Consider the following 24,591-nt stretch of genomic DNA (forward strand, 5'->3'; position numbering starts at 1 on the left):
TGTTCCACTATTGCTATCGCTCTCAGCAACGTGCTGCGCTCAGCTCTTGCCGCCCCGTGAGCAATGATGAAATTTTCTATTTTGGTGGCTTTTTCTTCATATATTTGTAGCGAGTGGGCTGCACTCTAGTCCAGCATCGCTGCTGATCTGAATGTATTTTTTTTAATTCATTTTAAAGTGGCAGAGCAATTCGTTGCAGCATCTCCTGTTTATGCCAAGATGGCCAACTAAGAACCCCGTTCTCTAGCCAAATGTTTTCAGGCTACCTGGCTTCCCAGTTTCCTTGCCACTTGCCCGAAAGCAGGTATTTTGCAAAAGAACTCGTTTACAGAAAAAATAGCCTCCCGTATGCAGTAAAGCACACCATCGTGTTTTCTTGCTATTGCTTATCTGCTGAAGATAAATCCGGTTTCTGCTCGCCCACAGGCAATCAGCCAAATGCTCACCAGCTGATACCTCCCTACACCTCGTGGCGACTTCACGTGCCTGAACCCTCGCTTCTCTTACAACCGACCGCCTCCGAGAGGTACAGCCGTACCACGCTGCCAACGCGAGTGCCGATACAAAAATAATCCGTCCTGGTTCCAGAGACACGATGCCGGTTGAAGCTGCGGAAGGCTGAGATCCTCCTCCCTTTGGAAAGAGCAAACACCCACAGACTCCGGCGGCCACTGGAAGCCTAAGTACCGTGTAAATGGTTAAAGGCAATCGCTTGTGCTCTCTTGTGACTCCAGCTCACCACTTCCATGTCCTGCCTTTGCCAGCTCATAGGAGGAGCTTACAAAATCAGCACGCTGTAGGCAGCCTAGCTGCAACACAGGAATGTTATGTAGTCGGTTACTAACACAGTGTTTTGCATATTGTGTTTCAAACACTACATGCTTCTACATGTCCAACGTCAACAAGGGGAAAAAATTGTCAGACCAAAATGAAGTCTTCCTAATATGAGTTATTAGCTATACAGCAGGCTACCAGGTGCACTGTGAAGACCCCGCAGGGGTATTCCTGCATTCATTTCAGCCCTTTCCTTTTGAGAACAATCTCAGTTCCTTTTCTAATTATTCTCCTCTAGCTGAGATCAGTGTGCTTCTCAGCTCTGCCCGCTGCAGCCCAGCGCGGGCTTCCACACGATCTGCAACCGGGGCAGGTGTCGCTCGGACAGAAATGCCTTACGTTCGTCAAGGGGACGAGCAGCGAGGACCTGGCAGATTTAGGATACTAAACAGGGAGGAAAAATAAACACAGCATAGATTCTTCTGGGTTAAACCACTTCCAAATTCAAGGGAAAGCAATTTTTTTTTTTCAACAAATAGAACACATTATATGAAACTGTGGGTGTGCTACTCTTACAGATGCTCTATGTGAACCAAAATTTGCTGAAATTATTACAGAAACATTCCACAATCTCCCAAAATAAGCATCTTTGTGTATCTTTGCCTGGTTAAATTATGAAAAAACCTGCATAGTGGAGCACAGTTTCCATTTCCTCGCACACTCCTACCAGGGCTGTGCTTACAAGTAAACGCACCGACCTTTTCTCAAAGAAATCAGTGTTTGCTGTTCCTTATAAATTTGCAGAATTTTGGCTCGTTTCCATTTCACCCACTTTTGAATACGACGCTCCCCACCTCCACACAACTGTTCCTTTCTGAAGGATGACAGGCTATCCAAAAAAATAACGGGAGCACTCGAGCTCCTCGTTCCCTCCCTGGATGGCATCGCTCCGGCGGCAGACAAAGGAGCACCGGGAATTTCAGACCAACCTGTTGCGGGGAGCGCCTCACCTTAGTTCAGTGTACCAAATTTCTCCTGACCTCCAATAAGGACATTTTTCCAGCGCTCCCCTCACCCTAGATTTTCTATGCAATCATTTGTGGCACATTTTAATTCTTTCTTATTTTCCTATCAAAAATTGGACCTCAAATCCCTTACAAAAGGCACCGCGGTTACTAGAAGGATCGCCCCGCAACCTTGCTCTGTTTTTCCGTCACTGCTGATGTAGTACACAAAGAATGAGATTTTTCAATTTGTTTTGTCCATGAGCCAAAAATTCCTTTTAATGGACTGAATATGGTGCCTGTGCTAGTCTCTCACCGCTCCAGCTCAACGCTCACAACAGTCACTGCCTACAACGCGGAGTTGGCCTCCTTTTGCAGGAAAATAAGGCCAAACCAGCTTGAAAGCATGTTTGGAATCTGGAGATTAATTCCATGTAAACTAATGCATTCAAACCTCTTTGTACGCCTTCAGAAAGGGCTGTCTGATCCCAGCGAGAAGTAGGGCAGCGCATACCCATGCCGTACGATGGGGAGGCAGGCAGAGCTGCCTCCATTTTGAAACTCTTTACTTAAGCTCGCAACCTTTAATAAAGAAGCGTCCTGCCCCGGCGAGTCGGCCACGCCGCCGCTCGGCCACCCCGCCGCTCGGCCACCCGCCCGCACCACAGACCATCGCACCCGCTGCCCGGGCAGGCAAGGCACCCGCTGCCTACCGCTCGCAGGCAAGGAGGACGGGGCGAGGGGGAGCGCGGTGAAAAGGCCGGCGGGGAAACAAAGAGGTGCTGGAGCCGGCGGGAGGGCAGGGCGGCGGGTCAGGAGGCGGGAGGGCTCCCACGGGAGCCTCTGCCCAGGACCCGGAGCTTTTGTTCGGCAGAAAATGCCGGGAGCAAAGCAGCCCCGCGAGGCCATGGGGCTGCGATGCACGGCACGCTGCTCCTGGGGGTGAGCCCGCCACGGGCAGCAGGACCCCGTCCCCACCCCGCGCTGCCCACTCCTGCCTGCTGCTGCCCGTGCTGCAGCGCTCCCCTCGCCAACGGCTCCCCGCTTCTCTCCACCATCTCTCTCTCTCTCTCTGGGAGATAAATTATTCAGAATGAAACCATTTTAAACTCTGTTGGGATGCTGAGCACAGCTAAGATGGGTGGTGCTGCAGAGGAATCTGTCAGGGACACGACCAGAAACCAGGTCTTCCTCACACAGAATGTTACAAGTGCAATTACAGGCGATCCCACCTTGAACCCAATGCCACGAAACACACTGAAATAACTGAAGGCAAAGCTCTAAGAGTACCCCGTCACAGCCAGAGACCCAACATCAACTTGAGCGCAAGGCCCAGGGACCTGCCATGCCAAGTCCGTTCATGGGAGGCTCCCACAAAGCCACCCCATCAGAGATGTTTGAGCACTAAATGCCCTTATTCCTGTTATTTTCTTCCTGCCTCCATGGTATAAAGCAGTAGAAATAAAGACAGCTGAGCAGAGTATGGTTTGCATGGTGACCTTCACGTGCCAGGGCAGCCTGGTGAGCAACGGGGCGGCCTCACAGCCATCACACGTCCAGATGTGCTTCACGGATGCTCCCACAGACCCACCTCTGCAGCTGTGCTCTCCCGCGGGAACGGGAGATGAAAGCACGGATGGCACGTGGAGTCTGACCACTGCCAAATTCCTCCTGGGTGACCGGGCACACCCAGGCTCCCAACGCTGCGGGCTGCTGCCACAGTTAGGTGGGAGGAGATAGCTCCTATCGGAGAAATGCAGGGCCGAGGCCGTGGAGGTGTCCCAAAGCCAACACCCCCCTACACTGCTGGGAGGACTGGGCCACCCTGCAAAAAGAAACGAGCAGCAACGCAGCGCTGTGGAGGACAGGAGCCCTCCCGCTGCCCTCCTGCAGTGGGATGGGTCCCCAAAGAGGTCCCCCGACCACCCACTGGACTCGAGACCCACCACTGAGCTTCTTGCCACCAGGACTACACAAGCAGGACCCTCTGCGACGGGCTGCCTGAGACGCCGCACGTGGCCAGCAGCGTTTTGCAGCACGTATGCGCCTTAGACACGAGCACCGGTAAGGTACTTGACACGGGGCCCCACCGTACAGATGTATTCAGGTCAAAAAGGAGAACATCAACAAAAAGGTAGTTCAGAGAAGAGGGGTTTGGTTTTGTTTTTAAATGAGGAGACAAAATAATTAAATGGCCTGGAAACTATTCTACATTAAAAGTCACTATAGCACTAAAAACCTAGCTCTGACAGTTATGGGTGAAGCCCTTTAAAAGTTACCATGGTAGTTGATGCAGCTATTCGCCCACTCGTTCTTCAATAATGCTGGATTATTTTTTTTTTTAATGCGATTCAACCACAAACAAGCAAATGCTGCTGAAGGAAAAAGTACTTTCTCACACCATAAAAAACCCTCCATCCTTTATCTCTGCCACAAGCGCACAGCTAAGGAGACGACAGCAGGTAACAGGGAGCCAAGCCAAACACACAACGCTGAACTTCGCTCCCTCCCTCTCCAGGGAGAGGGGAAATTTAAGAAGCAGATTCAGGATTTCAGCATCCATTTCACTTTCCCTCCCCCCTCCTGAACTATCGCTCCCTGGGCCCCAAACGGCTATTCAGATGCTATGTCAGCTGAATGCTACGTTCGCTTCCTCTCTCAAACACCAGCTCAGCAAGCCTCGCAACACGCTCGATGTCAGACGAGAAAGCCAAGTATTTGTGGAATACATCTCTCCTCCTTTTAATTAAGCGCCCAGGTAGAGAGCGGCTCACACAGAAGCGGTCGCTCTGCAAAGCCGCATCCAGCAAGGCTGACAGAGGCAAGTCGGAGCAAGACAAGACCCAAACAAAGGAAAGCAAACACGGGCTGTAAGGGAGGAGCAGGATACAACTGCATTGACCTGCCCAGCTATTATTTTCGCAATCAAACCCAGGTCTAGAAACTCCTACGGCCAAAGGGAAGGCTTCGCCCACCTGAGAATGCCTCGCAGCAACCTCCCCAGCAGCACAGCCCTCATCCCGTGTGCAGACGGAAAGTGAGAACCTCTCAAACCCCAGCTCAGCGGCAGTCACTGCAGATAACTGGTGCAGGCTGAGGAGTCGCCTCCCCATCTGCCAGATAAACCCCCCTCCTTCCCCGGGGACCTCCCGGCACCCCCCGGGCACCCCAAGAACAGGGGCTGCCGTAGATCAGCCCCCACAAACGCGCAGCTCCGAGCCGGGCAAGGCAGATGGGGAGCGAGAATAAGCAGCTTCCACCACTAAGCCGGAGAAGGCAAGACCGAGCCTGCGCGCCGCACATGCCGGGGGCACGCGGTGCCGGGGTGCAGCCGGCCGGGGGGCCCCGCCGCGGGCCAGCCTTCTGGCCTGGTGCTAGCCTAAGCAACACGTACTGCTGGCTCTACAAAAATAATATTCCTCATTCTTAATCCAGTATAAATTACTTGTTACAATAAATACTTGCACTGAAAGCCTCGAGGCTTTACTAACAAAGCTGGGTTTGCACACAGGCTGCCAGGTTTTGAGAACTGGTTTAATCAGCTGGAGAAGCTGTTAGTGTGCTTAGGGAGCACATTCAGGCTTCGCAAGACACAATTTAAGTGAAAAGAGCTGCTGCCGGCGGCGGCTCTTCTTTCCCACAGTCCCCTCGACTCCAACTCTCACCAGCCCAAAACAACTCAAAACTGGGAAACGTTTTGCCATGGTATGAACTGGGAGAAAACAGCCATCGCCGTGGCCCTCGAAGGGTCCATCCCCTTAGAGATTCGTGTACTCGGCGAGGGGCAGTTTCTGTGCCGAAGCGTGTTTCCAGCCAGCGCCCCGGCGAGCAGCAAGCCAACAACTTTCAAGATGAATTAAGGCCACCGCTTGCGTGGAGTTACGCTGGTGGAAGGCGGCTTTGTTAAACCGAAATGAAAGCTAAAAACGTGCTACGTTCACCCCATTGTTCCTTCGCCTTTTCTAATAGCTGTTTTCTCTCCTCCATCACTCTCAGGCTTCGCACGCTCAGCTGTGACTCTTTGTGCCTCCCTTTCGCTGCCTTCTGCTTCTGTTTGTCCTTTTGATCTCCACTTCTCAGCTTGTGTTTTCTGTTGCGTCCCCATCCCCCACGCCTGATTTCCACTTTTATTAGGGTGCGAGGCAGAACGGCTCAAAGGATGAACAATGCGTTTTAGCTGAAAAGGCTTTGAAGCTGAACTGTGTTGTTTACCGATAGATTCCCCAATCTCCTACTAAAATAAAATAGCATTTTACCTCCACCAAAGCGCTTGCTGTTTATTTTCAGTTGGAAGCAATTATAAAAAGCTGATGTAATGTTAAATGCATAAAAACAGGATCAGGAGCACAGGAATATGATCACTTTTTTTTTTCGGGGGGGGGGGGGGGGGAACCCAAAACAACAAAAAAAACAGACAACTGCACCTCCCAACAGGCCACAGTTTCTAGGAGAAATTATTTTGGAGTTCAATTGTAAAGCTTCTGCTGCTGCAAGGACAGGTTAAAGCTTCAACCAACTCCCAAAAGCCCCTATGAGCCAGCACATTGGTTTGTGTTTTCTATACAAGCATGCTTTCCTTCAACGCCAAACAGAAACGTCTACCAAATAGCTGCTTTCCCATCCGAGTTCCTTTAACTCCAAAGCATTACTCCAATTAACGCATGCTCTTTCAAGTTTAAATATTGAAACTCTTCAAGCTGGGCAACTCAGAGCAAGTGACAAAGTAGAACCGCACAGCTCCTGCCCCCACCGCCGCTTCCCAGCGCAGGCAGGGCAGGCAGGCTCCCCTGCCCGCCCCGAAGGCCAGGCACCGCTCGCGTCCCGTCTCGGAGCCAGACCTCTGCTACAAGACTCCCCAGTAGCAGCATCTCCCAAAGACGATCGCCGGGCTGGGTAATGCTGTCTATAAATTACGAGGCAAGGTGGGAGATAAAAAAAACCCAAAATACCATGAGCTGTGGAGATAAGATTTTAGTTCTTTGGTCCGCTCAGCGCAGCGTTTCATTACCACCCAGAATTACACCCCACCGCAGGAGTACGAGTTTGGCTCGGAGCGGGTCCTGGGAGCACCCCGAGGCCCGGCTCTGCCTCTTGCCGGGGTGCCTACTGCCACGGGCAAGAGGCGGCAGGGCTGAGAGCCTGGCACTCGCCTGGGGCAAAGCGCTGACCTGGGCTGCAGATGGAGGAAGCAAAACACACCAAAAATGTCGCTGACTGATGAGCTGCGTCAGTCAGCAGCGGCCGCCCCCGTCAGCCGGGATGCCCAATGCTACCGGGGCAGGATAACACATTAAACCAGCGGAAAGGAAAAGGCCAGGACAAGCCTGTAAGGTCCGCAAGGTCTCCAAAAAGTCAAGGTCTGTAAGGTCTCCAAAAAGTCGTCACCATCAGGCTTGAGCAGAAATAAAAAGACTAATCTCCGGGAGAAGAACAGCACCTTTGGGCCCACGAGTACCCCAGGAACCCAGCGACTACAAGCAGGCAGCCCAGAGAGCCGGGCAACTGGCCCCGGCCAAGCCCCCGGTGCAAGGACAGACTTCCGCATGCTTAACAGTGAATCAAACTAAATTAAACCTCAGCTCATGCAAAGTGTACAATTATTTTTTTCATCACAGACAGGTAAATTTTCGAGCTGACTGACCAAAGAAAGAAAGCATAAAATAGCTGAGGCTAAATTATCACTCTGACTACAAGCTGTAATCTCTGTTATTCAAAATTCAAGATTTGCAGGCTGTAGAGTAAGTTTGGGAGCTGTTAATCAATGACTGAAATGAAAGATAATGCTGTACATGATGCACAGAGCTTCCTCAGAGGGAAGAGAGATTAACTCTCTGTAGATCACAGCCCTCAACCATACAAGTTTATTTCCTCACCATCGCTATACCTTAAATAATTTAAGGCAATACTAAACCAGTAACAGAGCACAATTTTAAGCAAAGAGCCTTTATTTTTATGGAATAAAATCTCATTTTTTTAAAAAAAATAAATCTACCTGCAAACACTGCAGCTGGAGACAGCCTACTTTAAAGAACACGGGCACTGGGAAATCACACGTGCCTAGAAGCTCCCTAGGCAGAAGCCAGAACTGCCTGGCCCAGGCTTGGCTACTTAGGCCTCATTTAGTTAAGGGGCAGGGAGAAATTCAAGCAAAAATCATGTTATCGAAGTGCTTCAAAAAAAATCTCAGAGCCTACCATGAAATAGCTCTGTAGATCAGGTATCTGCCAAATTTTCTCAGTTCAGAAAAAGCAGTCTTAAAAACCTGAAAAGCACCGGTCGACACGCTGCCCGCAGCTGGTTTTCATACCCCTGCTCTCGTCCCCAGGAGTTTAGAGCTGAAGACCCAGGGATGAACTAATGACCGGTTTGGACTTTGCTCACGTAACTACAGTATTTGATCTAAATTCTTAAAGAAAAGGTGGAGAGTAGTCCCGTCCCTCCTCCAACACCATGCATTTTAGCGCACACGAGTGCACCGTACCAACATGCGGAGAAGCATGGAAACCCGCCCTTAACAAACAGTACCAGACAGGCCTCTGAACCCCTGGCCTCACCAGCGTTCCGAAATGCTAACTCCACCTTACGGGACCACAGCAGCAGCGCTTGGTGACGGGGGGCCTTGAAGTGAAAAGCACGCAAGGATGAAATTCAAAATCTGCAGGTGTCCCGCGCGGTGCATACTTCTTACTCCTGCTTACTCCTCCTTCAGCCCATCTGCGCCTCTGAAGACTCCCAAGTTACACATTCACTAGACAGTCTCATTTATTCTCTACTGAGTAAATACTTCAAACAGGTTTTTTTATTAAAAATATAATGATGGCATTTGAACAAGCAGATTTCAGAAGCAACAGGCTAGCATTCCCAAATTAAAGCACATGAACACGCAGCATGCATATATGTTAAAACCACGAAAATTTCCAGCAGAGCAGTAATTACATAAGGTATGTTGCTAATTGTTTTGAATTCCCCAAAAAAGAAAATTACTCACTTCACACCGAGTAATCTGAAAACAAAACTGTTGATAACTTGAGAACATTTTTCCAGTTATTACAACTAAACTGCTTCAGCGTATCTTCTACTTTAAACAGAAGTAAAGAAAACTACCAGATCACAGCGGTGAGGTTCGCTGCCAGGTTTCAAGGTCTGCTGGCAGCCCCCTTCGAAAGCTTGTGCTGGCCCAAGACACATGGAGCTGTGCTCGGCTGCCCGGGATGGTTTTGTTTCCCTCCTCCTTACGCACATGCAAACCTCCTCAGCCTTACTTTTGGGAACAGGGTAGGTTTGTATCACCCTCTGCCTTCCAGAAAGTTTCAACGTAGAAGCAACATCAATCATTACTTCAATTGCAAAAACTCACACATCTACTAAGCTAGTTGATAGTTTCTAAAACTAAAAATTTCATCAACTCAAACTCCACACAGTAAGATGCAAAAAGCACTAAGGCCGTTGAATGAAGTCTACCTAAAGCACCGACGCGCTGCGTGGCATTGGATCAGCGGTGGGGCTGGGCACGGTTCTCCTGCTCTCCCTCCGCCGGGAGGATGGATGGATGCCTCCAGAGGTGCCGTGGTCAGGTCTGGGGACAGTGTGAGGAGGAGCTCGCCTGGGCTCACCAGGTCCTGAAGCTCCATTCGAGATGTGTCTCATGAGAAGGATTAGGAACTATGGGCTGCAAACGGAAGAAACATCTGCTGGGTAGCAGGCAGCCATCCGGGCTCACCAGTGGCACGGGAAGAGAAATCCTCTGCAGACTTTCAACGGTGCACAGAGCAAGCTCCCATCAGTGAGCTAGCGCTGATCACAGACCGACATCAAAGCAGAAAACATCCACAGCATTTTTTTGTGTAAATTATTCTTCCTGGCACGTGTGAGACACCGGTTGAATCCCTGATCAGATGGCAAAGGCGGTTAGTCTGGGTTTGGGGCAGGGAGCGGTGGCGGCAGCCCCGGCTGGGAATGGAGCTCAGTCCATGGGGCCATGCTATACCACGAGTACTCCCGCTGAGCCTGCCTTATTTAACAGATTTGCAACATCCTTTGCAGCCCCAGTAATTTAATTTGTTTAGAAAAGGATGTAAAACATTCAGTGTCCACCAGTCATGCAGGTAAGCAAATGCAAGCACACCACTAAATTTTCAAGGCAATTTTGCAAGGCTCCTTCATTTTCTTTCTGTGTCTACAAAGACAGCATTGCTGCATTAATTAGGTATCTCCCTGTTTTCAGTAGCTTAAACGCTGAAAAAAGCAAGACTAAAAAAAGAAATCACGACACGGGAAACAGCCTTCTTCATAAAAACTGTTTTTAAACACCTACTCAGTCAAAACTGCGCAATAGGGGAGCAAGACACGGTTTGCACGCTCATTCAGGTGTTCACCTTTTCCCTAAACGCCCCAAAAGCTCCCAATGAAACCCCCAGCTGCAGGGTACGGCCCTCACAGAGATGCCTTTGGCTTAACTCAAAGACTCTTTCCCATCTTATTAAGATGGGGCTCCCAAGCAGCAGCAGCGATTCTTGCATTAAACCGTGGTTTGCAGAAAGCCACCAGCATAAAGGCATTTCCCAAACCCCCAGGCTGAAGCCGGCAGGGCTGTCACGACCGCGCGGTGCCGGAGGAAGGAGGGGAGAGGACGGTGCAGCCCCGTAACGCACCATGTGTCCTCCAGCAGACCCTGTCTGGAGGGAGGGCGGGCGTGCTGGAGCTGCTCGGGGAAGCCAGATGCGAGGCCTGGCACTGACGCCAGCAGCCGAGCTATTTTTACTAACCAATGGGTTGCGGTGCCAGAGCAGGAGCTGCTTCTGCTCTCCGAGCCCGGCTCACGGCGCTCAGCCGGGCTAGAGGGATCGGGGCGGCTCTTGGGGCCGAGGCGGGAGCCCAGCACCCGCTGCTGCCGGACCAGGAGGGAATTCAGGTGCCATTCGCAGAGCCCGGGGCTCTTCTGCCTGCATGGACAAGCACCAGCTCCAAAAGTGATTTTTTATTTTTTTGGCAGGGAGGCTTCCCCATCAGAATCCACAGGAAAAAATCCATTAAATCGCTTAGCGCAGAGAAACCTAAATAGGTGATCATTTCTCCTAGCCACAATGACATCTACCTGCACCCTAAGCCCTTCCCAAGGTCAGCTTCCTCCTCCCTGGACAAGTCAACAGCACGCACCAAATTCGGTCCGAAAAAAATGTCAAGGCTATAAAAGTTTAACTTAAATAAACATATTCAAATTATTCAGTGCCCGTCCCCAGCTTTCACCAGGCTTTCAAATGCTTTGCAGTTTCTTGAAGCTGAATGCCAGGAATACCTGCTGCAATTATCAGAGCAATGCTGACCTTCCTAGTGCTCTCTCCATTTTCTCAGGCTTCCTTCCTGGCTTCTTTCCAGTATTCCCATCTCTTACAGAAGATCCTGTTTTCCTTCATCGTCTGGGTTGTCTCCTCCTCTTCCTTCTCATTGCCACCCACTCGTTTTTTTCATCTTTCCCAATACTGTATTTGCTACATCCTCTCTCGCTGCAGCCCTCTCCCCCTGTGCCGCCCAAACCACCCGCAGGCGCTGACTCCGTGCTCAGCGCTGCGCCGCTCACTTCAGAGCCAGGGCATGAGATGCGTTCGCACGTGCTAGCGTCCCAACACCCAGGTCAGAAGCTTCTTCCTGGCCCACAGCCTGGCTGTCGCTGAGCACAAGGACATGTGGCTTCTCCCCATGTTTGAGAAGCTCCCCCATACAATCTCAGCAGCCAGCCCCTACAGACCCACCTCTGCCCCATGCTCAGGAAACAAAGTTTGCTGAGAAGAGCAAAACCAGCAGCAAGCGCAGCCTCTTCTTTTTCCTCCTTCCCTTCCTCTAGCCCGGACTGAGAAAGCCACATACAACCGAGAGCTCCTGCCAGCCTCCTCCGCACGGGTCCCACTGCAGAGCAGATCCACCTCCCCCCAGCCTGACACTATCTTCTCTAAACACGTACATGCCCTTTTGTGCCAGGCACTGCATTAAGTGCAATAACCCCAATTCTAAAAAGTACCAAATACATTACCAATAAAATAGCGATGTAGTCAGCCCGAAACTTCCTTTGACTAGAAGAGGCCGCCTGCCTTCCAAGGCAGGAGTGAAAGAGTCGCAGTTTCTGTGGCCCGGCGGGTTCCTGGCTACAGCCCCACACTAAAAGCAGCAGGCCCCTTGAAGCTCAGCTCTGCAGAAGCCTGAGCACAGGGCAGGTTTGGGGTTTTTTTTTTAATCAGCAGACTATGTAGACAGTCACTTGACAAAACAGATTAAACTTAAGCCACCACGGTCACCACCACGAGCAGTTCCACACCCTCCATCGCTCCCGTGCAACAACCAAGCCCAAATCTAACAGGTAGAAAACGAGCATTCTCGCCTCTTTCGGGGAGGTAGGATAGGTTTCTCTTTTTTTGGCATTCGAACTATGGCCTCTGACACAAAACTGAGCTTGGCCTATCCTGCAGCCTCTGTTAGTGCTATTGCACGCTCAGGCAAGCTGCAGAGCTATTTTTACCCTGTGCAAAGAGATGACGCCCAAGATGTTGGACAGCAGTGTGCTGGAACCAGCTCAGTGCCACCTCGTCGTCACCCACCCGGTCCCCACCTTCACTCGATACCGTAACGGCTCAAGAGTCCCGTCAGCATCGCAGCATCTACAAGCTCTTCAGAGGGACGCCAAGCATTTGACAAGCGATTGGGTTGTTTTCCACACATCCACATCTTCGTAGCATTGCTCATAGCAGCGTCCCAGCACTCACCCCTTGGCTTTGAGAGGGGGGCATCGCTCCCCTCAGTACGGCCGCAGGCACAGAGACGCAACTTCTGTCAAAGCTTTGTTCATGACTTAACAACGTTCATCCAGAGGAGATCCCAAAGCAGCCTGAGCAACATACGTTTTTCAGCCTTTCTACAAGAAATCCTGAATCGTTTGTGGTCAGCCATCTGCGCAACATTTCACCTGGGTACAAGTGAAAAGCAGTGCCTCACCCAGGTGTTCCCATCAGCCACCTACACCCGCTTTCCTTCACCCCAGATTTACAAAGACTGTTGATTCATCTTAGTACTTAGATGGAATCTGCTGACCGATGTTGTGACTGAAGCCTCAAGCACACACTAAAGACAGGCGAGAAGACATCTAGGCAGGAAAGCTGCGCTGAGACTGTAAAACTTTATTGTAAGTACCAAAGCTGAAAAGCGCTTGGGCGGTCTGGGCAGCAGGCACGGGATGAGAATAAGAGTGGAAGAGAAATGGAGCGAGATGCAGGATGGAGAAGCAAGTGTGCAATGGGAAGGTGCCCGGAGGCAGCGGGGCAGGGAGGGGGCCAGGCGCACACCCAGCTTGAGCTGATGGAAAGTGGAAGCTTACAAAGCCAGGCAGAAAAAAAAAGCAGTACCTATGCAAAGAATGAAAATGTATCCGGAGCAGAGTACCGTGTAGGGCTGGAAAGGACTCCAAGAGGACCACGCACTCCCTCAGTGCAAGCAGAGCACTTGTACATGCCTACACCAGCCCACAGCACCAGTGTTTATAGATCCTTCCTCAGGTCGACACCTTGCTTAAAACCAGTTTGACTTAAAGAGAATGGTCTGTTTCAAAGAGACACTGCTTACAAACCAAAACCAACGTGAAGGTTTGACATGGCACCGCATGTGGATCACGAGCTGCTAGAACCAACTTCTGCATGCTGCAACTAAAAAACTTTGCTTACATTCAAAAGTATTTATATTTCTTCTAATAAACTAGACAGAGCTGTGAGGAGAATCAGAAGTTTCCTTAAAAATCCTGTAAACTGAGGCCATCTCTGACCTCCTTTTGTACAGCTTTTGGTGCTCAACCCGAAGCTTATGGTATCTTACACTGCACTTCTTGCTCCACAGATCCCTTCTGTCAGTATTTTCGTGGCCCTGCTATTTATTGCCAGGGTTTGTCATTTACAAGACACAAGAGCAAAGCGTTCCATCAGCCAGTGCAGGGCATCTGACGCCCACCCTCTGCACGAGTGTCAAGGCCTCCATCACATAACTGGAGCCATAGAGATAGCAGTGCTCCAGCTGCCAGCCATGATAAGAGCACCTCCAGACCAACCGGTGGTTGCCCTCGTGGTCATTTAAGCTAGTCGCTTTTTGCACACTGCCTGCACACACTTTGGGTTTGTTACTAGTGCTAGCAATGGTTTGGGCATGGACAAGTTTTCTACAGCTTTCAAGGAAGATGCGGTCCGAGTCAGAAGCCATCACTCCATGGCACTCAGGCAGATGCGGAGGAGCACAAGGGGCCAGGGCAGATGTTCCCTGAATGGCAGCATCTCCCAGCTCCCGCTGGCTGAACACAAGAGGAGCCCCTGCCTGGCACAGAAGCAAGATACCATCGATGAGCTGTCAAGCACTGTATTTCCTCTTCGAAAGGCACTACCCAATGCCACGTTTTAACCTCTACCCATGTTTCAAAAAGGACCAAGCCTACACTCACAGTGGTGACAGACATCTGCATAACCTCAACATCGTCATCCTTCAGTGGGGACCGCTACGAAAGGCTCAACTCTCTTCACTGGAGGAATATACCAGTCAATGAAAAACCAACTGGATGTTCAGGACACCTGCCCTGGAGACAGCACTGCCTATGACTCCTCTGTCATCCACACTGCTTCCCCGCCATGTGCCCAGCATAGCTGTTAGTTCAATAGAGCAATTCATTTATTAGGTAACTTACTTGGCTGAATACTTATGTGGCCAAAATGTTGGGTTTTAACCAAACAGTTTGGAACTGCACCAAAGCCAACACCATCAGAGAAGCAGAGATGGCAAGAAGGAGGTGGCACTACAGGAAACTGGGGCTTCCCAGGCCCTCACACAATCATATCTGCAATGAAGGTTGTTGTTTCTCTCTACTATTTAAACCCGCAAATGAGGGTTCATTCAACTTGGTGCAGGACGTACTATTTAGACTCAATAACAGCTTCCTCATCACACAGGGGACACACAGGAACAGGGGAAGGTAAAAGAGACTAAGCAATTAGGCTGCATTATCTTTATCAGGTCCTTTTGAAGACCCAGGCACAGCGAACGCGGCAGCGGGGAGGCTCACAGCACGGAGCACTGTGCCGAGCAGCCACCAGACCTGAAACAGGAGATTTTCATCTGAGGCTTCCTGTCAAGCAGCACGGAGCCACTGAAACTACCACACACCCCTTTACAGTCCACCCTGGGCACAACAGGACTTTGCTGGGTGTTTGGTTTTCAGTTGCTGGCTGGCAGGAGGTCGGTGACCATGGATCCCTGCCCTCATCAACAACCTACGAAAAGGACTTTACAACATAGCTATTGTCACAGAGCCCTTGTTGAAAACCCGCATGGCTCTGCTTCCTTGTCTCCTAACAATGGCAAAGCTGTTTCAGACGCATCACTCTCCAAACTCAAGTTCAGGAGCCCAACCCTGAGCTCATCAGAAAGCCGACCGTGGGCCACAGCTGACAAAACCACCGACTCACCCCCCGCAGGAACCGGGCAGGGGACTCTCCCCTCACCCATTTTAACAATACAAGAAGCCTTGAAGTAAACACATATAACAAGAAAGTAACACTTTGCTAACTACATTACCCTCGCTGGTTTGGGCTTCCAACGCCAGCGTCACACGGTGGGCTGGAGGAGGACTAGAGTGTTGGCTCGCCATTTGGAAATCCGCTGCAGAAGCTCTTTCCCTACAACCTCGCAACCCCACTTTGCCACCCTCTAATTTCTCCCTTCCCTGCCCATCCTTTGCTCCGCTGGCAACTTGACCTCCACTTTTCCTGGGCACAGTTGCCGGCTCAGAGGCTCGTGTCCCCTCACTCACCTCCCGCCACCACCCAGGCAGGGATGCGGGACATGAATGGAGAGTCCCAGCACGCTGCTCCCGTGCTACGCTTCCAGGGGTTGACAGCAATAAATGTGATCATCTGCTGTGCTGATGCTGCAGTTGCCACTAATGAAATATTATAATGCAGCCCTTAAAGCGACACCGTGTTGAGCACGCCGTAAGGCTGGGAATTAACTCACAAAGCGCAACCAAGAAAATGGAAATAGTTTTCTTTCACCTCTTTCCTAATGGGGCAGCCCATTAGGTTTCTTCCTTTACCTAGAAGAAGGTAGAACTGGCAAGATCTCGTATCTCATGAAAAGTTGTAAAATTCTACTGAGATTTTAATTATTGGGTCTGCAACATTTGCAAACATATGCGACAAGAACTGCAGATCAGTTCTCTCTGCACGTAATGCAGCGAGAACAAACAGCAAGCTTCACAAACCACTTGGTTAGTAGCAATATCACGATTTTCACAAATAAAACATCGTAATTGATAATGTTATAACTACCCAAAATTTGCAAGTTTGTGCTACATAAGATTAAGCTTTTATTTTATGAGCTTTTAAACAGCTTATGAGAATACCTGTGCTTTGCAAAGGTACAGACAATTCAGGTGAGTCTGTACTCTACCTCCTGCATTACCTCCACTGAACTTTAATTCCCGTGTTATGTAAAATCCTGAACCGTATTTCTATTTAATTATCAGAAGAAGAAAGTTATTGTCATATTGCTGTGTCTTCTTTAAGACATACCTACTCAACATGGAAAAAATACTGGATTCTCCTATTGTCGAACATTTTCAGGCACACGCACAACACAAAGCTGTTCTTAAAAGACCGGTCCCACGCAAGGTTTCATGATATCTCCAGGCATAAGAGGTCCCTGTGAGAAGAACATTATGCAGAAAGTTTCCCCAGAAAAGAAGCCTCGAACAAGAACCAAGTTATTCCTGCAAATGTGACCAGAACGTCCCTTGGCACTAGCAGAGATCTTTATGCATCCTCTGTGTTGGACCTGCTCAAGGCCCGTTTTTAAGTACCATCAGAACCACCAGCCGATCTCCAGGAGGCAGCACGCCAACGGAGCCTTAGGAGCTCTCTAAAAGCTCTTTTCTTTACCCACATTTATACCCTTTTATATTTAACCTAGATAAGGAAAACGTGAATGACAGCCGGGCGCGCTAACGCAGCTCGAGCAGGATCGCTGCTCCCGACTGTGTGAAACGACGGTCTGGAAGCAATTTGTTTTCCCATCTCATTTCACATGGGAAGCCCATCCGCCAGCGAGGCCGTGCCCCAGCCGCGGCCGCCCGTCCCCTCCCTGCTGGGAGCCCGGCACACAAGAGGACATTGTCCCCCCTGAATGACAAACAGTTTTGTGACGCTGAGGCTGTAAAGTGCATCAGACAGGTGCAAGGAAGCTTACCAAATTGGTGCGTACACGTCTCTGCGATTCGGGGACAAGTTAATTCCTAGGGAGAATATACACGAAACACCAACAATAGTCTGAGAGGAAGCGAGCAGGCTGGGGGAGGCGGGGGGTGCTCCATGCTCAGCCCCTTCGCCCACGGCTCCCCTTTCCCGGCCCTCCCACCACACACACACGGGCTCCATCTCCATCGGGACAGATCGCTTCTCCCGGCAAACCTGGGTTTCCTGAGCTGCAAGGTCTGAGGAAGAGTAAAACACGGGCATGCCTTCAAAACCCAAAACTCATCTCAAGAAAGAAACCCTTTCGTCCAAATAGGATAACAGAATTTGAGAAGTATTTGTAGGGAGGGGGGGGGAAATCCCTTTAAGCTGAATGCAGAGACGCCTCGCGCTTGCCAGCAAGTTCACAATAAAAACGTTTGCTATTTCAGTCACTGCATCTCCAGAAGCTCAGACTCAATTTGATTCATTTTCCCTATAAGGTATTTTTAAGTAGAGAAGAAAGAGCCCAACTAATTGCCAGAACGTGTCCCTGTAGATTGTACGGCAGCAGCCATGCATGCATAAACCATTACACGGCTGGCAAGCAGACAGGCGCATCAACCAGCGACGGAGCGAGTTTCAGACAGGTTACCCTACCAGAGGCACGACGAAAACCAGGACAACCAGGTGACCGCCAGTGCCTTCGCATGCACCGGCTTCTTCAAGTATCTTGAGGTCTTTAGTTTTGTTTTTAAACATGCGCTGAAGCGGATCATTCAACAGAAAGCACACGGCCAAGACCTTGGCAAACCGCAGCTGGCATTTAATAACTGCACCATCTTTAAAGACCCCTTTTAATCAACTTTAACTTTTAACTCCTCGTCACACAGTGCCAGCATGCCCCAGCACACCCAAGGTTTGCTCAAAAGCACCACCACATCAAATTATTGCACCCTCTTCACCAACCTGCCATGCTTGCACATCAGACACAAGGACTAATTCAGCTGGAAACAAACACAGCCGGACAAAAAAGTTCCTTTTTTTAAAAAAAAATAAAATAAAATTTGCTATCTCTAACCCAATTCTGATGAGCCTACAAGCGGCTGTGCTGGCACAACTGATGAGAAGTATTTAAGCCTGCACTGTAGCAGAAAGAGCCCACATGGAATATAATTTTTAACAGGTTTAGAGAAAACTAAGACTAGCAACAGGAATTACAATATGCAGAAAAGGCCTTCATTTCCTTCACCCCCAAAAATATATTTCTATATTCAACATTTAAGCAGGAGCCAGATCAAAACCCAGATTGAAATGGGGCATTTTTCATGACAGCCATAAGACAACACCACCGTACAACCCCTGCAGCAACCCCACAGGAGAGCATCGGACTCCGCTGCTGCCCAGGACCAGAAACTTGTTGAAACAGATGAAATGACTCACGAAGCAGAGACACGCATAGCTAGGGCTGTGCTGCCAAGGGGAGGGGAAAGCCGCCCGACTGCCGCGTGTTTAGGGAAGGACTGCAATCCACCCAGTGCTGTTAGTCAGGCCCTCGGCACATCAGGCAATGCTACGGTAGGTAGAACTGGGTCGGCTCCTCTTGAATTAGAATCACTGAAAAGCTGTTCTGCCTTAAAAAAAAAAAAAGGCATCACTACTGCCAGATGTGAAAAATTCCTCCAGTCTGGTTTCCTGGAGGGAGCAGGAAGGGAGGCTGTGACCACCTTGCCCCTGTGCACGCCTGGGTCGGTCCTGCTCTGCGCGAGAAGGCGAGACAGGCTTCAGCTCAAACATTAACTCTCCCCAAGAAGCAAACCTCTGCCGAGTCTCCCGCAGCCTGGCCAGGACAGCTGACGTGCATCAAAAACGTGCAGTTAAATGGCATTGCATCCACATTAAGAAAACACCCGAGCACTTCTGCGCCCCAAGAAGAGGAGCGGTTCTTGCCGTGCCCAGCTCAGCCGACGTGCTCCGGCGTGGAGCAGAGGCGCGAGCTGGCAGGCTGCCCCGCTCATGTGCCTTTCTTGGAGCCTCTTCCAGCTCCTCCTCGAGGGAGCCTTGCCGGGACCATGCCTTCCAGCGAGGAGAGGCTCCGGCAAGCAAGCCACCTCCTCACCAGTGCTTTCTGCAGCCAAGCAGCCTGCTTACAGATGAGCCCCGAGTCTGGGGGTTTAAGCCAGTACCCACCTCCCTGTAGCTAAAGCATAGCGATGCGTGAAAGGCGCTTCGAGACACAACCACGTGTACCGGTTCACGTGGCATTGAAAAGTTGACTCAAATCACATCCACGTCAAGTTGTGTGGAGGATCACACCGTGCAGAAGCCGTATCAAACACGGAGCTGCTCCGCTGTGTTTTGGCACTCTAAAGCCATAGATACACAACTGTGCTCCCCAAGTAATTTTTCTATGATAGATGATGATATTCCCTAGGCAGTTTTTCTAATATCCATGACTGTATTCGCCAAACAGTTTTTCTACGATACCTCTGCAACAGCTGGTGACCGTTTGGGATTTCTACACAATTTTCACAACTGTAATGATCCAAACATTTACAGAAAACTCTTTAGAAAGTTATCTTTAAAAGTTGTTTCCTTTTGAGCCGTCAGTACCTTTCCCCTCCAGCAGTTGCGTACTTTCAACGCAGTCTGAGAAACCGAGCGATTTTGGGAAGTTTCTTTAATAGCTGCGTACATTTGCACACAGTTACTGACAGCTACAGCAATACGGAGCCACAGCAGAGCAAACGTGACGCTCCCCCAGTACAGCTTCTGTAAACAAGCGAACAGCATTTGGTGTTAGAAGATGCACCACATCAAGGCTAGAAAACAGCACAGTTTTTAAAAATAATTAGAAGCAAGAGCCATACACTAACTTGGTACCTTTTCAGCTGCAACTCTGAAACTACGCTTTCCACGAAGGGTTTGGGTTTTTTAACAAAATTTGTTCCTACAAACACAGCACTCCTCCTCAGCAGCCTTAATTTACCACCCACAGCTGCCTGTGGCTAGCATAAAGCAGACAGTCCTGGAATTCACCACCTCTGCTTTTAGGTTTTAGAGTCCTTCAGCTCTCCCCTTTCAGATAGAGAAGCTGCCTCTCGGCATAAAAGCACTTGCTATTAAACTGCAAGCACATTAACACTCCTCACTCATAAGAAAATGGATAGTGGGTTTTTTCCCTGGCATTACTCCCAAAGACCAGACAGTTCAGCAACAAGCGGTCAGAAAAATTAACTCTTTCTCAAAGAAATTGTTTGTGAACAACTCTCTGAGCAGTTTTGAAGCTGCCCTCCTCACTGGGTGTGTTAAGAGTATCTTTTGGTTAAAAAGCGAGCTTTCATGTGTAAAAGGTTAACCACATTTACACCTTAAATACCATACTTAAAAGCATCTAGACCAACAAGCTCCTTAGCAATTCCTCCCAGGGAGGTGGGACAACTGAACTGGTTGGTCTGCTTACTATATAAAGTCTCAAGTATGCTGTTTTCTACATTTTCATTAACGACTAAGTCAGCTAAGTTCTGCTGAGGCTTAGGAAAAATACTGAACGTCACCAGCCCTAATGATTACTCAGGCTGTCAGTAGGAACGGAGCCTTTTTTCTAGTACGGGACTAATATGCCCAGAAATTCCCAGTCCAACAAGTACTCCCGTGGGACATCGTAACAGAGGCATTCTGCACAGAGAACACACCTCCAGCTGCTTTCGCAAAGCTGCTTCAACAGCCACGCTGGGACGTGCGGGGAGGATCTCCGCAAAGTGCCAGACGGCACCTTCGAAGGCAGCTCCTTCTCCTGCCTCCAAGTCTGGCAGAACTCAACGTGGAGGGTGGATGCGAGCTTCACCTGTTGTGGTACAGGTCAGCCTGGTGAGTTACCCGAAATCTCAGATCCTGCACCGACAGAAGTCTGTAAATGCCCTGTCAGCAACAGGTTTGGAGAGAGCAGAGCGGGGAAAGGCTGGAGTTACGGCTTTCAGACCAAGGCTCAAAGCGTGCTGGCCTTGCTGGTAGCACCAGATGGCCTAACATGGGGGTAGGATCCATTCCACCAACTGACAGGAATGATTTCTGGATTTTTCTTAGAAATTGTATTTAAAAAATAAATAAAGCTGAACTTCTGAAAATTTTTCTGTGCTTGTCATGTTATTACCCCATGTAACGCTGGTTGGCTTTACTGCAAAGAGACACAGCGCCAAAGAAGGCAGCAAATTATCCTCTTAATTACAAGACATTTATTATAACATGTAGAAGAAAACTTTTTAAAAAACAAAGGACATAACTTTGGTGATTCTTTAGCAGCTGGGAACTGGATATAGGGAGAGGAAGAGAAGACAGCAGGGAGCAGAGTCTCCCAAACAGCATCAGGAACGGGGATTTCTCTGCTGCAAAGGTACCGAGATGATACCAGTGCTCCCGTACCTGCTCTGCAAGCAAGTCCAGTTACACAGATGGGCTCTACAGCCAACGGCACTTTCATTCATCCATTATTTCTGAGGCATTTTTGAAGTCTCGCTTGCAAAACGCCAGTAAGTATTTCCACAAAAGCTTTGAAGTTGCTCCTGGCGATGAACAGAAGCAGCAAGGCATACTTCCATGGCTATGGACGCATTCAGGAGACTGGTAAGTTCTGGCCTTACCCTCTTCAAATACTTGAACTGTTCTTTTGTTTGTTTGGTTTTTTAAGTCCAACACACCAACTATGTTGCCATTCAATAACAACAAAGTTGCTGTTCAAAGCCTCAGAGGGAAAAAGGGTCAGGTTTGTAGCCAGAGGTACAAACCAGATTAAATTAATATTCTACTCCCTCCCTAACACAAGGTCCACGGGGCAGCTTCGAAGACAAACACTGGTCTAACAAGAGTGGCCTCTTCTTCAGAGAGACTTGATGATGAGGGCAAAAATATTTTAAATTTGCTTGCTGAATCAACTGAAGATTGTATTTGTTTCCCATAAGAATGTTTATTGCACCAAGCAATAACAAACTGGCACATATTGACAATACTACTGATTTAGCACTTAATTTGACCCATTTTGAGAACAGGGATACATGATATCTGCATTTCAATACAGACAGAGCTTGACACTTGTTCAGACCACACCATGCATTAGAAATCTGGGGGGAAGCATTTAAAAGAGTACTTGCTCCTCTTCGAAATGTGTTTTTGGATGGAAACTGAACATGGTTGAAAGTGTTGAGAAGCTAATGCTTTAATACATCAGCACAAATTTTCAGTATTGAAAACCACTCCATGCTGGACCACTACAAGTGCTCAAAGATACCTACTGCCTACCGACGCGCAACGGGGCCTGTGGGGTCCGTACCGGTGCCCAGCGCCGGTCCCACGCCCAGTTTGTTCAACACGACGACCCTTGCACGCACGTCTGCCTTCGAGAGCTCCTTTTCACAGCCCTTGACCACGTCCTCTCCTACGCGACTTTGCTCCGAGATGGCGAGAAGGAAAAACTTTCTTGCTTTTCAACTCCCACGGGGTTTCCCCATTTTGAATGAATCGGTGTAACAAGTGGAACAGTGCTATGCACCCACTGGCTAGGCTGAAAATAAGGGTGCTTAAGGCAAGGCTATTTTGTGCAAAAGCAGTTGACATTTGGAAAAGTTTAAGTATCAAAATTTACTCCTGTGTAAAACCTGAAAATAATACATACTTAACACATGACATCTCACTGGCATTTATACAGCTTGAATCCATCGCCAGTTAGGAGGCACTCTCTCCAAAACCCTCTGTAATTTAAAAAGATGCATCTAGACTCAAAAAATTTGAGAAGTGCCCATGGCTTCAACGTTTGAGTTGTATTAATACATTCTATGCTGAGATCTGAAGTCTAGCCTCCTTTTCAAATAATGCGAAGCTTAAATACATTTTAAAAATAATTTTAAATATATTAAATATACCATTTATACAGATGAGTAACACTAGTTTTACTTCCTGTACAAAAATACAATGGTGCTTAATTCCTAACTTTCAGCATCAAATATTAAGGTTCTTTGATCAGACTAGGAGTTAAAGACCCTAAAGCAACATAGCCTATATGTTGCCCAGTTTTTCACAGATTTTAAATCTCACAATCATTTATTTTTCTAATTCTGGTTTAGGATACATACTACATGTATAAAATACAAAAATAAATATACTACAAAAATAAAAAAAAAACCCACACCACAGGAGCTGCTTATGCCAGTGAAGTCAAATATCTGCTTTTGAAAGGAACATCCATAACTACAATCACTTTTTTCATAGTTAGAATTTTATTTTACCATGCTGCTGTATTGCTCTCTTAATATGCATCTGCTAAGGAAGAAACATTCTGTTTCTAATTACCAAAGTATTTTAAAAAAAACCCAAAAGATGATTTTTCAAGTTAAATATTTATTTGAAAAGAAATATTTCTAGAGGTGCCTCAAGTAAAAAATTGTTTAACATGTGTTTTACAGCCTTTCCAAAATCTTTTTATGGTCCTGGAGCCTGTCCACATTTGTGGAAAAAACGTAATGTTTCAGCTTCAATTTGTCTATTATTTCAGCGTGATGTTTTAAAGCTCTTTAGGAGAAGAGCACACATCCATATTTCACGTAATTTTTTCAATTAAAATTTGAGAGAAATCAATCAATTTTTTTAAACAGGAACTTTTTTAATAGCCACGGAAGTCAGCTTTCTTCATGCAAATCTCTTGCCCGAGATCAGTTTCCACTGACACATTTCTTTTCGCACCTTTATGCGATCCCAGTTTAGGTTTCTAGTCGTGCACTGCAGACTCGCAGCACAGGAGCCCTTCCTCCCCCAGCAGTAACGCTCCAAAGCGACGAAGGACAAGGGCAGGGATCAGCAGACGACGACACCCAAGGCCGTGCCCCCATTTAAGACCCCTACTTCTTGACTGCATGCAACCACTTCAGATTTATTTATTTTTTTTTTTTAAACAAAAAAACCCCTGTACCTAAAGACTTGGACTCTTTCCCTGGTCAGGTTATGCTAAGCAACTGGAAGAGACAAAATAAAGTATGAGAAGAAAAATGTTGCCAGATGGGCTACTGTTTCTCCGCCCCATGAAGGGCTCCTGGCATTCCACCCATGGGTGGCCACTGCAGAGCGGTCACAAAACTCCTGCCCAGCCCAGGGACACCGTGGCAGCATGCCAGGAACCCAAGGGCTATATAGCCCAAATTTATTAAAATGGAATATTTCACGAATATGTAAATGTGATTGCCAGACACTAGACTCAAAATCCTTTCCTTCATTCCGAACAACCGCAGGCACCAGAGCAGGGCACCAGGGATGACGAGCGGGAGACGCTCCCGCAAGGATGCTCTGCATCCTCCTCCTCCTCCCGACACTGCCCCTGCAAGCAGAGCGGGGCTGGACCTCCTCACCTTACCAAACCCCCCCAGAGCTGAAATGCTCCAAGTGCAAGTAATAGCACACCTAGCACCCATGTGCAGATTTGTTTCTACAAAATGGACAGGTGAAAACTAAACGCTACCCACACATGCAGGCCGAGCATGGCAGAGCCCAGCTGCACCCCAGTCTTCCACAGCCACAAGTAATTT

The 24,591-nt window shown here is 48.7% G+C and overlaps 1 protein-coding gene across 3 annotated transcripts in view; it reads right to left on the reverse strand.

The window, feature by feature from the left end:
• ANKRD11 (ankyrin repeat domain containing 11) overlaps positions 1-24,591 on the reverse strand; it is a 160,311-nt gene that overhangs the window by 86,314 nt on the left and 49,406 nt on the right. The gene's annotated exons all lie outside the window — the stretch shown is intronic.

This window comes from Ciconia boyciana, chromosome 9, assembly GCF_034638445.1.
Source record: "Ciconia boyciana chromosome 9, ASM3463844v1, whole genome shotgun sequence".
Lineage (NCBI taxonomy): Eukaryota > Metazoa > Chordata > Aves > Ciconiiformes > Ciconiidae > Ciconia > Ciconia boyciana.